Below are 12,644 nucleotides of genomic sequence, written 5' to 3' on the forward strand. Positions count from 1 at the left end.
ATGGCGATGTTGCCTCATCTTCTGGAAAATCCTACTTGGGTTCGATTTTGTTAGAAGGCCCTTAAGACAAAGGGCAGACTCGGTCACATGCTTTCATTCCCCCAAACTCTCTTCCACTGTTTTCTTCTTCCCTTTCTCAAACTTCTTTTATTCCTCACTGCATCCTAATGTGTTCTCCGGTGGGCCCAGCTTTGTATCTATGAAGGAGGGGGGAGAGGCCCCCTAGGAGTTGCGCTCTGCCACGAGTGAGCACCGGAAGCTCTCCTGGGGCAGGTGAGCCCTCGGCTTCCCTGGCTGCCTCCCGTGCTCAGAAGCAAACATTCGCAGATTCTTTGCAGGTGGAGCTCCCTGAGTGCTCAGCCTGGGCTAGGGCCTCAGCCAGCGCGCTCAGTTCCCCTCCCATCTCTTCGTTAGCTGTGTGGCCTCGGGTTCATTTTTTAAATGAGGTCCCTTAACTGGTAGGTTCTGACTCTGACACCCTGTGACTCGGAACAATACCTACCCTATCACGGGATATAGTATCGTGAGCAGATATCCCAGCAACCTATGAAACCAAAGTTTCAAGATCAGACATTAGAGTTTGGGGACCCAAACAGCTTCGGGACTTAAAGCATCCATTTTCCAGGTGAAAGAACTCAGAGACGCATGGGTCATAGGAGTCTCTCCTCCCGATCTCACGCGAGGGAGCTGCTTTTAAAACTCCCATGAGGAATCTCGGGGCACTCGTTGGGGCTTGGGTCCCCCCTTCCTCCCCAGTAATTTCACCCAGTGGTGAGATTGCCTCCGCCTCGGTCCAGCTGCTTCCGAGGTGTCAGGGGCTTTCCACAGCCTGCCTAAGACAGGAGGTACCCCTTTCCTGGGAAGGGGGACCCAGGATTTCTGAGGCATATTGTCCTGGAAAAGACTTGACCCCAGAACTTTCATCACCTTCAATCTCTTGCCATCCCTGAAGCCTGCTGTCCATCCCAGGGGATGAGCACCTGTGACACTAGACCCTGGTGTTCCCTGCTCCCCGCCTGGAACCAGGGCAGGAGGGGACTTACAGCTCCCACAAACCCTGGCTCTGCAGAGGCCCTGGAGCTGCCTGGTAGACTGAGCAGCCTTGTTTACGAGGAGCCCAGAGGCTTCTCAGAGACCCAGATCCCCCAGTGAACCCAGGACGGTCCACCTTGGGTCAACCCCGCTCCCGTGCCTCATGCTGTAGGGTTTGTGCACCCAGAGCTGCTTGGAACTGAAGAGTCACCCTGACAAGGGATTTAACACTAGGTTCAAAATACAGGGATAGTTCCCTTCTTGCCCTGTGTGTAGGGTGTGAGTGAACGTGTGGATGTCTGTAATGTTTTTTTTCAAGCCTGGACACTTCTGTGGAACTGGGTTCCTCAGAACCCTTTGGGCCTCCGACTTGGCTCCTAGGACCTGGTGTCAAGCAGTCAGGGGTGGCGGGGACAGACTTGGGCTCCCTCCTGGCTGCCCCGTCATTGATGATTAACCAGGAGAGGTGCTGCTGCAGAGCCGAGGGGTGTGATCTTCAAGTCTCTCTCAGCTTCACTTCCCGTGACCCCTACCAGCTAAGAGCAGAACAAGCAGCTCCCCTGAAGAAGCTTCGGCCTAGACTCTGTTCTCTTCAGTTGTATAAACAGGGAATCAGGGGTCTGCTCCAGTCCACTAATACGCACTTAAAATGTGTGCAACAAAGCTTTTAAAGATGCACCTCTATTAAATATTTCAGAAAAAAATATGTACTGGTAACAAATCATTCCAAACACATGTGGGAGTCTTCCATAAAGCCTTCCTCTGGAGACAATTCAGAAATACTGGTGACAGCCGGGGCTGAAGAGGGCTCTCCATTGTGATCCTCACACTGGCCCTGAGAGCCCGTCGGCAAGGAAACCTGGACTTGGCCCCATTTCACGTTAACTGCTTTGTGAGGCCCCAAGAGACGAGCACGGAGCTGGCGAGTGGCACAACCAATGCTGGCCAGGTCTTCAGGCCATAAGGGAGTGTTCTTTCCATGAGTTCACACGGTGCCAAGCCTTGTGCCCATCTCCCACACCCGTGGCGACTGGGCACCGGTGTCTGGGTTAGCCTCATCCTGCCATCTGGGGGCCCTAGGAGAGGCCTCTGGGTTGACCCTATGACTTCTGTCAAGGGATCACTCTCATGGGCTCAGTCCCCGAGGGTCAGGTCTTTGCCCACACACAGCCCCATGTTCACTGATAACCAACGACGTCACCAACCCCTGGGGCCTGCGGTGGAGTCAGAATATAATAAAACTCAGATTTAGCCCAACCCACTGCCTAGAGCAAACAGAGAAATAGAATGCCATCTACACAATTTACACAACTTTCTAGTAGCTATGTGCTTTTAAAAACAAAGTAAATGTTTTTTTACCTCAACATAGTCCCAATATTTCAGTGTATAATTACTATTTAAAAATGAATATTTAGCATTCTATTTTTGTACTAACTCTGAAGTCCAGTATGTATCGTCCCCAGCACATCTCAATTTGGACACTACATTTTCAATGTTTAAAGGGGCACGTCGTCCTACCAAGACAAAGCTGTGTTACAGAAAATTTTGCACTGCAAAAATGTAATGACAAGTAAATTTAATGACTATTAAATAAGACGAAAAATTCGGTTCCTCGGTTGCCACCCTTCAAGTGCTCAGCGGCCACAGGTGGTCGTGGCTACGACTGGACAGCGCATTCCCCGAGGCCTCCAGGTACACCGGCAGGAATTGCTTGGAGAAGCAGATAAATCACCAGAGCGACAGTTACTGGGAATGGGGACAGAGCCCAGAAGCCGCCACTCGGCAGAGGCTGTTCCGGGCCCGCGCGGGCTTGGAGGGGCGGGCAGCGGACCCAGGGCGTCGGGCGCACCGCGACTGTCGGGGTGGGGGGCGGACCCCGCCGCGCGCGCAGCCCGGAGCCCGCCAGCCCTCCGCCCCCAGCCGCCGGCATTCCGCGGCTCCCGGCCGTCGTCTGCGGAAACGGAAGTGGCCCACCCGCGAGCCGGAGGGGCTCGTCCCCGAGCGGGCCGGGCGAGAGGGGCGCGGAGAGGCGGGCGCGGAGAGGCGCGGCCCACCCCGCGCCATCTTGCGCCGCGGAGCGGTCCGGTGCTGCCCGGCCTCGGACACCAGGGGGCGCCCGGGCCTCGCGCGGCGGCCCCCGCGCTCCGGGGCCCGCCCCGCCCCTCGACCGCGGAGCCCGTGGAGCCGGGCGGGGCTGCACCCGAGGGCCCGGGGCGTCCCTCCCGCCGGAGACCCCTCCGCCCCGCCCGCGGGGCCCGGCAGCTGCCGGAAGGAAAACAGCGAGGCCGCCGAACTCCGAGCCGGGGGAAGCGGACTCGCCCGCAGTCACCCGGCCTTGACCCTCCGCGCCCGTCTCTCGAGGAGCCGGGGCCTCTCGGCCTGACTTGCTCCCTCGGCCGGGCTCCCAGTGGCCAGCGACAGCTGTGGCTGCTTAAGCAAGCAGGGGGCTGGTTGGAAGGTCAGGGCTGGGCCCCAGAATTCCGGGGAGGCTGTACAAGATTTGGGAAACGAGAGGAGCTGAGGGACTCCGGAGACCCGGCATCAGGAGCAACCCGGCCAGAGCAAGGCCGCCCTGCAGGCATCTCACCATCCCTTCCCCTCTGCATCCCGTGCGCTCGACGGGAAAGCCCCAGCGGGAGCCACGACCCCCTACAGGGGCTGGGAAACCAGCGACGAGGGCGGTAGAGCTCTTGCATGTGGTCACGCAGGGGGAAGAGCCCCCAGGGCGGAAAGGGGGTTCAGCACAGAGGTGCCAGAGCCCACGCGCTCACTACCTGTGCGCCAGCCACTCTACCGAGCCCACCGCACAGTCCCGGGCAGGGCGGAGGCAGCTCATCCCGCCTCCCCCGCCCTCCCAACCCGCCTTTCAGGCAAGGAGCACTACATGTCACGAAAGCATCACAAACCACAGGGAGGGGCTTCCTGTTAAGAGGGGGCTCGACCAGGGCCCGGCTGGATGGGAAGGAATTGGATCAAGGCAGAAGGGAGCAGGGCACCCCAGGGAGGGCAGTGGCCGGGGGTGCGGCCGAGCGGGGAGGAGGGGACGGAGGAGCTCTGAGAGGAAGAAAGCGAAGGGTGGCCAGGAGGTCCTGATGGGAAGAGAGGTTGAATGGTGGCTTGGGGCCATGTCTGTCATCAGAGGCATGAAGCACGGTTGGGAGGAGAGAGAGAACTGGACGGGGACCCGACGTTCTCCATAAGCAAGAGAGCTGGGCAGGGAGGGACAATGGGACAGGCTGCAGTGGCGGCCTGGGGACAGCAAGAGGGATGAGGGCAAGGGCAGAAAGGGTAAAACAGCTGGGGGGGGGGCAGTTCTGAGACTGATGGAAGCCTGTAGCTTCGGATCTTGAGTGGCTCTCTCTTGCTCCTCCCTGCAGTCTTGGATCCCTCTCTCTAGGGGAAGCCAACTGATAGGTTTTGAGCTGCTCTAGGGGGAGACCCGCATGGCTGGGAATTGAAGCCCGAAACCAGTGGCTCCTCCAGACCCAGTCAAGCCAGCAGTGACTGCAGCTCAGGCCTCAGAAATCCCAGATCCCTGACCCTCAGAAACAGAAACCGATAATCAATTGTATTAAGCTTCTGAGTTTGGGGTGTAATTAGTTACACAGATGTAGAGATCTAATAGTCTATGATTTTGTGGGACCACTCTATCACTCCTGGACTGCCTATCACTAGACTTACATTAGAAAAATAATCTCTCTCATGTTCAAGCCACTGCTTTAAAATTTTTGTTTTGGGGGCACCTGGGTGGCTTAGCCAGTTAAGCATCTGACTCTTGATTTCGGTTCAGGTCATGATCTTGGGTTGTGAGATCGAGCCCCACATTGGACTCTGCGCTCAGCGGGGAGTCTGCTTGAGGTTCTTTCTCTCCCTCTGCCCCCCACGTGTGTGGATGTGCGCACGCTCTCTCTCAAAATAATAAATATTTTATTTTTTATTTATTAGAAGGAACCTGATCTTAAGTAATTCAATAATAAAGGCTGGAAATAACAGTGGGGTGGGAAATTCAGTGCCTACTCTCTGCCATCCTAGCCTGAGCTTCCACTTGCAAGGTCACCTCATGGTCTAACATAGCTGCTAGAGCTCCGGAAATCATACCCCAAGTTCTAGGCAGCAGGAAGAAGGAAGGAGGGAAAAATAAAAGGTCCTCGTCTCCCAGATGGCAGCTCCTTTCAGGAGTCTTCTTGGATGCCTCCTCTACACTTCCACCTCCTTGGCCAAACTGAGACACATGGCCACACATTGGTTGGAGAAGTGGGGAAATGCAATGTACTGAATGTGTGGCCCCCTTGAATAAAATTGGGGTTCTACTAATGCAATATGTGGATCTTCTGTTTTTTAGAAAGTGTTGGAACAAGTCAGCTCTTAAAAAGTTAGGAGACAATTGGAGAAATTTGAACAATGAATGGCTATATGATGATACTAAGTAATTATCATGAAGTTATCGCTTTTTATGGGTGAGAAAGGGATTGTTTTATATCGTGTGTGTGTGTGTGTGTGTGTGTTCAAAGAGTACCCTTAGATACTGAATTTATGGATGAAATTTCATGAAGTCTGGACTTGTTTCAAAATAATCCAAGGGGGAAAAAAATAATCCAAGGGTGGTAGGAGTGGTGATCAATGAAACTAGGTTAGCATTGTGTTAATTGCTGAAGCCCAGTGGTGGGTACATGGGAGTTCATTATACCATTTTCCCTTCTTTTGAATAGGTTATAAAACTTTCATCAAAGTCCTGCTATTAAGTAAAAGCATTGAGATTTATATGTTAAAAATTGGGGTTCTGAAACACTGGAGTTCTATTATTAAGGAATAGTGGAGGTTGGCTTTGGGGACGCCCAGAGCAGTCTCTGCCAGTCGCTAGCGGCTGAGCTCAGTTCCTAACGGACAGAGATTGTCCGAACATTCCATGATCTGATATCCTCCAACAGGCCTGGGCCCTGTCCTGCTGGCCATGGTACCAGCTGGATTCCTCATTTGCCTGGCACTTACTGGATCCTGCTGTATGTCTAGGTTGGCCCAGGTCCCAAGCAGTGTGTGGTTTATTTGAGCAGACAGTGTGAATTCAAGGACACCCACACTCCACGCAGTCAGGCCAAGACAGGAGACGAGCAAGTGGCAGATTGTTCAGGTGTGAAGAAGGGTGAGGCCACGGTGCGCAGGAAGGCAGCATGCAGGAGGCAAGGGTGAACAGGGCCTGGACTTGACCTGATAAGGAGACGAGGCTCCTCTGTCGGGCGAGGGGAGCAGCACTGGGCAGTTGTACTGAGATGCTGTGTGTCTGGGGCGGGGGCGGGATTCTACAGCTCTGTGCCTGTTCTTGGCCCCGGGCCAAGGAATTCATTCTTCAGGATAAAAAGGCCAGCCATGGAGTCTCCCCACGGAAAACAACAATGATAACAGTGGCAACAACAGCTGATGTTTTAGGGTTCTGGGCCTCAAGCTGCGGGCTTCATTTACAGCAAGGCGTGAGGCCAAAGTGATTCCCTGCAGGGCACACCTGTTACTGGTGCCTGCCCAGCATCTGTTCCTTCTTCTGGGATCAGCCCTGCCTTGCTGCTTGGGGGACCTGTCCCTCCTCGCTCACTCTCCTCCATGTGGGTTTTGGAGGCTAACTCCCTCTTCCCCGTCCCTGCAATGTGGGCCCCCTTGACCCTGCCTCCCTACCAAAACCCCTACAATGACAGTAAAGGGTCACGGAGGGGGCAGGAGCCATAACCACCAGAACAAAGGGAAGGAAGAGTAGACAACAACAAACAAGAACACAAAAGCATTGCTGGGGACTGAGAAAGAGGCACAGTAACCAATATGATAGATTAAAAGCAAAACAAAACTCTTCACATCAAAACCCTATCCCTAAGCCAGAAGGGAGGGAAATGAAAAAGCAACCCAATTTCCACCACACAACCCTACACCCCTCCATGGCTGGTGGCCCCAGGTTCCTTTGATCCTGGGGGTGATTGAAGGCTGTAAAAGGAGGAGGGGTTGAAAGTTTAGAAAGTGTTGGACACCAAGATCTCGTCCCCAGTTCTGTTCTGACCCATGCCTCTGGCCCTTTCGACTGGACAGATTAGAGGATTTTGCTAAGGGAAAAAGGAAGCCGGGGACTCCAAGCACAGCTCGGGGAAAACCAGGGTATAAGTGAAATTAACAATCATAGAGAAAATCACCCACAGCAAAAGTTAGTTCTTTGAAAAGATCAACAAACTTGACACAATTTTAGCTAGAGGAGTCAAATTACTAAAATCAGGAATGAAAGAGGGGCATTACTATTGACTTGAGGGAAATAAAAATGATGCAAAGGGAATACTGTGAACACAAATTAGATAATTGGATGAAGTGGAGAAATTCCTGAAAAGACACAGACCACGGACCCAGGAAGAAATACAAAATCTGAATAGACCTGTAACAAAGTGCTTCAATTGGTAATTTTAAAACCACCCACAGAGTAAAGCTCAGGTCCAACCAGCTTCACTGGCGAATTCTATGAAACATTTAAAGAGAAATTAATACCAATTTTTAAAATTCTTACCAAAAAATAGTAAAGAAGGGAACACCTCTCAACTCATTTGATGAAGCCAATATTATCATGATACCAAAACCAGACAGATATCACAAGAAAAGGACACCTTATACAATTTTACATGTCAATTATAACCCAATAAAACATTTTTTTTTTTACAAAAGTGAAAGGAATGGGGCGCCCAGGTGGCTCAGTTGGCTAAGCGTCTGCCTTCAGCTCAGGTCATGATCCCAAGGGTCCTGAGATCGAGCCCCTCCTCCGGCTCCCTGCTCAGTGGGGAGTCTGCTTCTCCCTCTCCCTCTGCCACTCCCCCTGCTTGGGCTTGCTCTCTCCCTCTCTCTTTCTTTCTCCCTGTCAAATAAAAAAAAAAAATCTTAAAAAAAAAAGTGAAAGGAATACTCACTGAATGAGAGGATTATTTGCAAATCATCTATCCAATAGGGGTTTAGTACCCAGAATATATAAAGAACTATTATAGCTCAACAATAAAAAGACAAATAACCCAGGGGTGGCTGGCTGGCTCAGTCAGTAGGGCATGCAACTCTTGATCTCAGGGTCCTGAGTTCGAGCCACACGTTGGGTGTGGAGATTACTTAAAAAAAAAAAAAGATCTTAAAACCAAACCAAAACAAAAACACAAATAAACCAATTTTAAAATACGCAAAGACTTGAATAGACATTTCTCCAAAGAAGACATGCAAATGACCAATAAACACATGAAAATAGGCTCCACATCATGAGTCATTAGAGAAATGCAAATCAAAACCATAAGGAGATACCACTTCTCGTTACTAGAACGAGATCGGCCGGAGGGGCTCTAATAGAAAAGGTGGGCAATAAGCAGTGTTGGCCAGCATGTGGAGAAGGCGGAGCCCTCCTACACTGGCTGCTGGGAAAGTAAAACACATAGAGTTACCGTATGTTCCAGCAAGTCCACACCTAGGTGTATACCCAGGAGAACTGAAAACACGTAAACACGTGTTCACATAAAAACCTGCAAGGAATGTTCACAGCAGCATTATTTATAATAGCCCATAAGCAGAAAGAACTCAAATGTCCATCAGGTGAGGAAAGGAAGAACAAAATGTGATATATATTATATATAGTATATATATAATATATGTCCCACATATATCACAAGATATCTGTATCTATATCTATATCTATATCTATATCTATATCTATATCTATATCTATATCTATATCTATATATCCATGCAATGAAATGTTATTCAGACCTGAAAAAAATGAACTACGGACATGCTATAATATGGATGCAGCTTGCAAACACTGTGCTGAGTGAAAGAAGCCAGACACAGAAGGCCACAGATTGGAGTGAAATGTCCGGAATAGGCAAATTCATAGAGATTTTGGTAGATTGGTGGTTGCGGGGGCTGGGTTGAGGGGGCAGTGGGAAAGGACTACCAATGGGTAACAGGTGTTTTTTTTGGGGGGGAGGAGTGATGAAAATGTTCCAAAACTAGATACTCGTCATGATTGCATGACTTTGTGAATATACTAAAAATCACTGAATTGTTTGCTTTAAAAGGCTGAATTTATAGGATGGGAATTATATCTCAAAAAAAGTTGTTGTAAAATGTAAGTGGACATAGCTTTCTTGATGGGATGAATGAGCTGTTTTTTTGCTATTATTTCTTATAGCTATGGTGTTAGGACAGAATTCAGGAATAATTTTAATCCTGTTTTTCATCTTTAAAGATGTAAGCACCAAGAGACATAAATAAGGAGACGGGACTGGAAAGCACTTTGATATAGCAATTTTGATCAATTCTTTGAATTCTTTCTGAATTCTAGGCAAAATTGTAATCTATGATCACAAATTATTTTTAACGTTTTACCTGCTGACAAACCTATTCAGTTCTCTAGTTTGCTGGAAGTCACCTGAGTTACAAAACAATTTTTTTTTAAAGATTTTATTTATTTATTCGACAGAGATAGAGACAGCCAGCGAGAGAGGGAACACAAGCAGGGGGAGTGGGAGAGGAAGAAGCAGGCTTATAGCAGAGGAGCCTGATGTGGGGCTCGATCCCAGAACGCCGGGATCACGCCCTGAGCCGAAGGCAGACGCTTAACCGCTGTGCCACCCAGGCACCCCACAAAACAATTTTTTGAACTCAATTGCTAAAGTTATTTTGTTTATCAATTGTGGCAAGTATACTAAGAAAACTTTGCCAAGACTTAGCGAATAAGTTATCAAATAGATCAAAGACTTAGCAAATATGTCACTTGTAACTATTACTTTTTTCACTTTTAGGAACTTGCTTAACTGATCATATTCAGAAGGTTTGGGAAAGTGAAAAAGTTTTAATGATTTTATTAACATGATTTTTAATAAAATGCCTTTATCTGTCACACTACACATATGTATATGTACATATATGTAAATATATACACACACATGTGTGTGTAACACACACACGCACACACGCATAATTTTTTTGTCAAAACCTTGAAATAGACTTGACTATTCAATTCATAGAAAGTATTTACTATATAGCCTGATTCAGTCCTCAAATCAATCAACCAAATGAGACTTATTTCTGTCTTAAAAAGTCAGATGTCACTTTCCAATTCAAATCAAGGCTTTAATATGCATTTGGGGAGGGGTGCCTGGGTCGCTCAGTCAGTTAAGCGTCTGACTCCGCTATGAGCCTGCTTCTTCCTCTCCCACTCCCCCTGCTTGTGTTCCCTGTCTCGCTGGCTGTCTCTCTCTCTGTCGAATAAATAAATAAAATCTTTAAAAAAAAAAAAAGAAACTTTCCCTTTGGCTCCTTTCGCTTAGCGATAGTGCCTTGAAGTTTCCACCATGTCTTTTTATGGCTTGATAGCTCCCTTCTTTTCAGGGCTGAATAATATTCTGTGGCCGGGATGTCCCACAATGTGTTTATCCATTTGCCTCCTGAAGGGCATCTTGGTCGCTTCCAAGATTGGGCAATGACAAATAAAATGCTAGAAACCTCAGTGTGCGGGGTTTTTTGTGGACCGAAATTTTCAGCTCCTTTGGGTAAATAGCAAGGAGCACAATTGCTGGTAATTATATTAGTTTTACATGATTTTTTAAAAAAGATTTTATTTATTTATTTGAGAGAGACAGAGTACAAGCAGGGGGAGAGGGAGAGAAGCAGACTCCCTGCCCAGGATGGAGGCAAACTTGGGCTCAAACCCAGGACCCTGGGATCATGACCTGAGCTGAAGGCAGACGCCTAACTGACAGAGCCACCCAGGCGTCCCCAAGGCAGACGCTTTTTTATGATTTTAATTGTATCTGCCTTTATCATCTATTTTGGAAGATGTATTTCATAATTTATTTCCCAATGTTTATTTCCCCAAATGCATATATTTTTTTAAGGATTCATTTATTTATTTTGAGAGAGAGAGAGTGTGAGCAGCGGGGGGGGGCAGGGGAGAGAGAGAGAAGCAGACGCCCTGAGCCGAAGGCAGACGCTTAACCGCTGTGCCACCCAGGCGCCCCAAAGGGAAAGTTTCTATCCTGATGATTCCAACTCTATGACCCTCTGGAAAAGGCAAAACACTGAAGACAGTAAAGAGATCAGGGGTTGCCCGAGGCTGGCCGGGGCGGTGGAGGGAAGGGATGAGCAGATGGTACTCAGGGTTTTTAGGGCAGTGAAAACACTGTGTATGGTGCTGTAATGATGAATACCTGGTCAAATACGGAGTTTCACCGACAGTGAACCCTGATGTAAACTGTGGGTTTGGGGGATACTGACAAGGCAATGAAGTTTCAACCATGGGAACCACTGCCTTGCATGGGGCAGGGGCGCCTGGGAGGCTCAGTGGGTTAAACGTCCGACTCTTGACTGGGGTTATAGGTAAGGAGGGAGGCTGTGCACGCGGGGGGCGGGGGACATGTGGCAATCTCTGCACCAACCCCTCAGTTTGGCTGGGAACCTAAAACTGCTCTGAAAAATAGTCATAATTAAATAGTCATAATTTTTAAAAATTAATTTAAAAATTTAAGGTAAATCCTTTGGTCCTTCCTACTTTTCCCTACTCAGTTTCCTTTCCAGGGGCCGAGCCATTGTTTGTACCCGCATGAGCGCCCCCCCAGAGCCGGCTCCTGTGTGTAGAAGCATAAAGTAGCGGATTCTTTATATACAAATGGAAACAAATTGTACACACTGCTCTGCGTCTGGCTTTGGTTTTTGTAGGAATAATTCCGCATCAGTATATAGCGAGCCGCATTGTTCTTTTGAAGAGCTGTGTAATATTCCCTTGCATTGAGCTATATTTAACCAATTATTTGTTGCATCAAAGTTCTACAGGTTCTAGTTGGTTCTTTTTATTGTCTACTATGTCTACGTATGTATACAGAACACCTGATAAATGCATAATAATTTTAAAAAAAGGATACATATCTTAGTGGGAAAGAGAGACCCAGGGCGGGATAATTGACTTTGCAGAGAGGGCCGTGGTGGAGACGCAGGCAGGGCAGGGTGGGCCCCCGGTGCTCAGAGAAGGCTCCTCGGGGGAGGGAGGCCTGGGCCGAGTCTCCTGAGCTGAGCCACAGCTGGGGGGGTGGAGGGCGTGTGTGCGGGGGCGGCCTCTCAGGCTGAGGAAGAGGCCCGGGTGAAAGCAGAGAGGTTGGAACAGCGTGAGGGGAACCACACAGCGTGTTGGTGTGAGGGGCAGGAGGGGCCGCGGACTCGATCCTGAGACACGGTGACGAGTGGGCCTGAAGCCGGGGACGGTATGTCATGGGCAGAGCAAACGGGGGCTATTGGGCAAGCAGGCAAGCCAGGGGCTGTCCCATCCTCTGGGAGAGGGTGTGTTGGCTTGGACCAGGCCAGAGGCCAGGCAGACGGAGTCTGAGTCTACATACCGGGTGGAATTGGAAAGACTTGGTGACGGAGGCCATCTGGGGCTGGCTCTGGCAGGGGCACAGTGGTAGGGAAAGCAGGGGTTGGGGGCGCAGGTTTGAGCCTGACGAGGGGGGCCTGTGAGACCCTCTGGGGTGTGGAGAAGCCTTGGGGGTCCTGGGGAGTCTGCTTGACCACCCAGGTGGAGCTCTCGGGGGCCAGCAGTTGGAGTCAGGAGGCCCAGCTCTGCTGAA

The sequence above is a fragment of the Ursus maritimus genome, unplaced genomic scaffold (assembly GCF_017311325.1).
Source record: "Ursus maritimus isolate PB19 unplaced genomic scaffold, ASM1731132v1 scaffold_3, whole genome shotgun sequence".
NCBI classification, from domain to species: domain Eukaryota; kingdom Metazoa; phylum Chordata; class Mammalia; order Carnivora; family Ursidae; genus Ursus; species Ursus maritimus.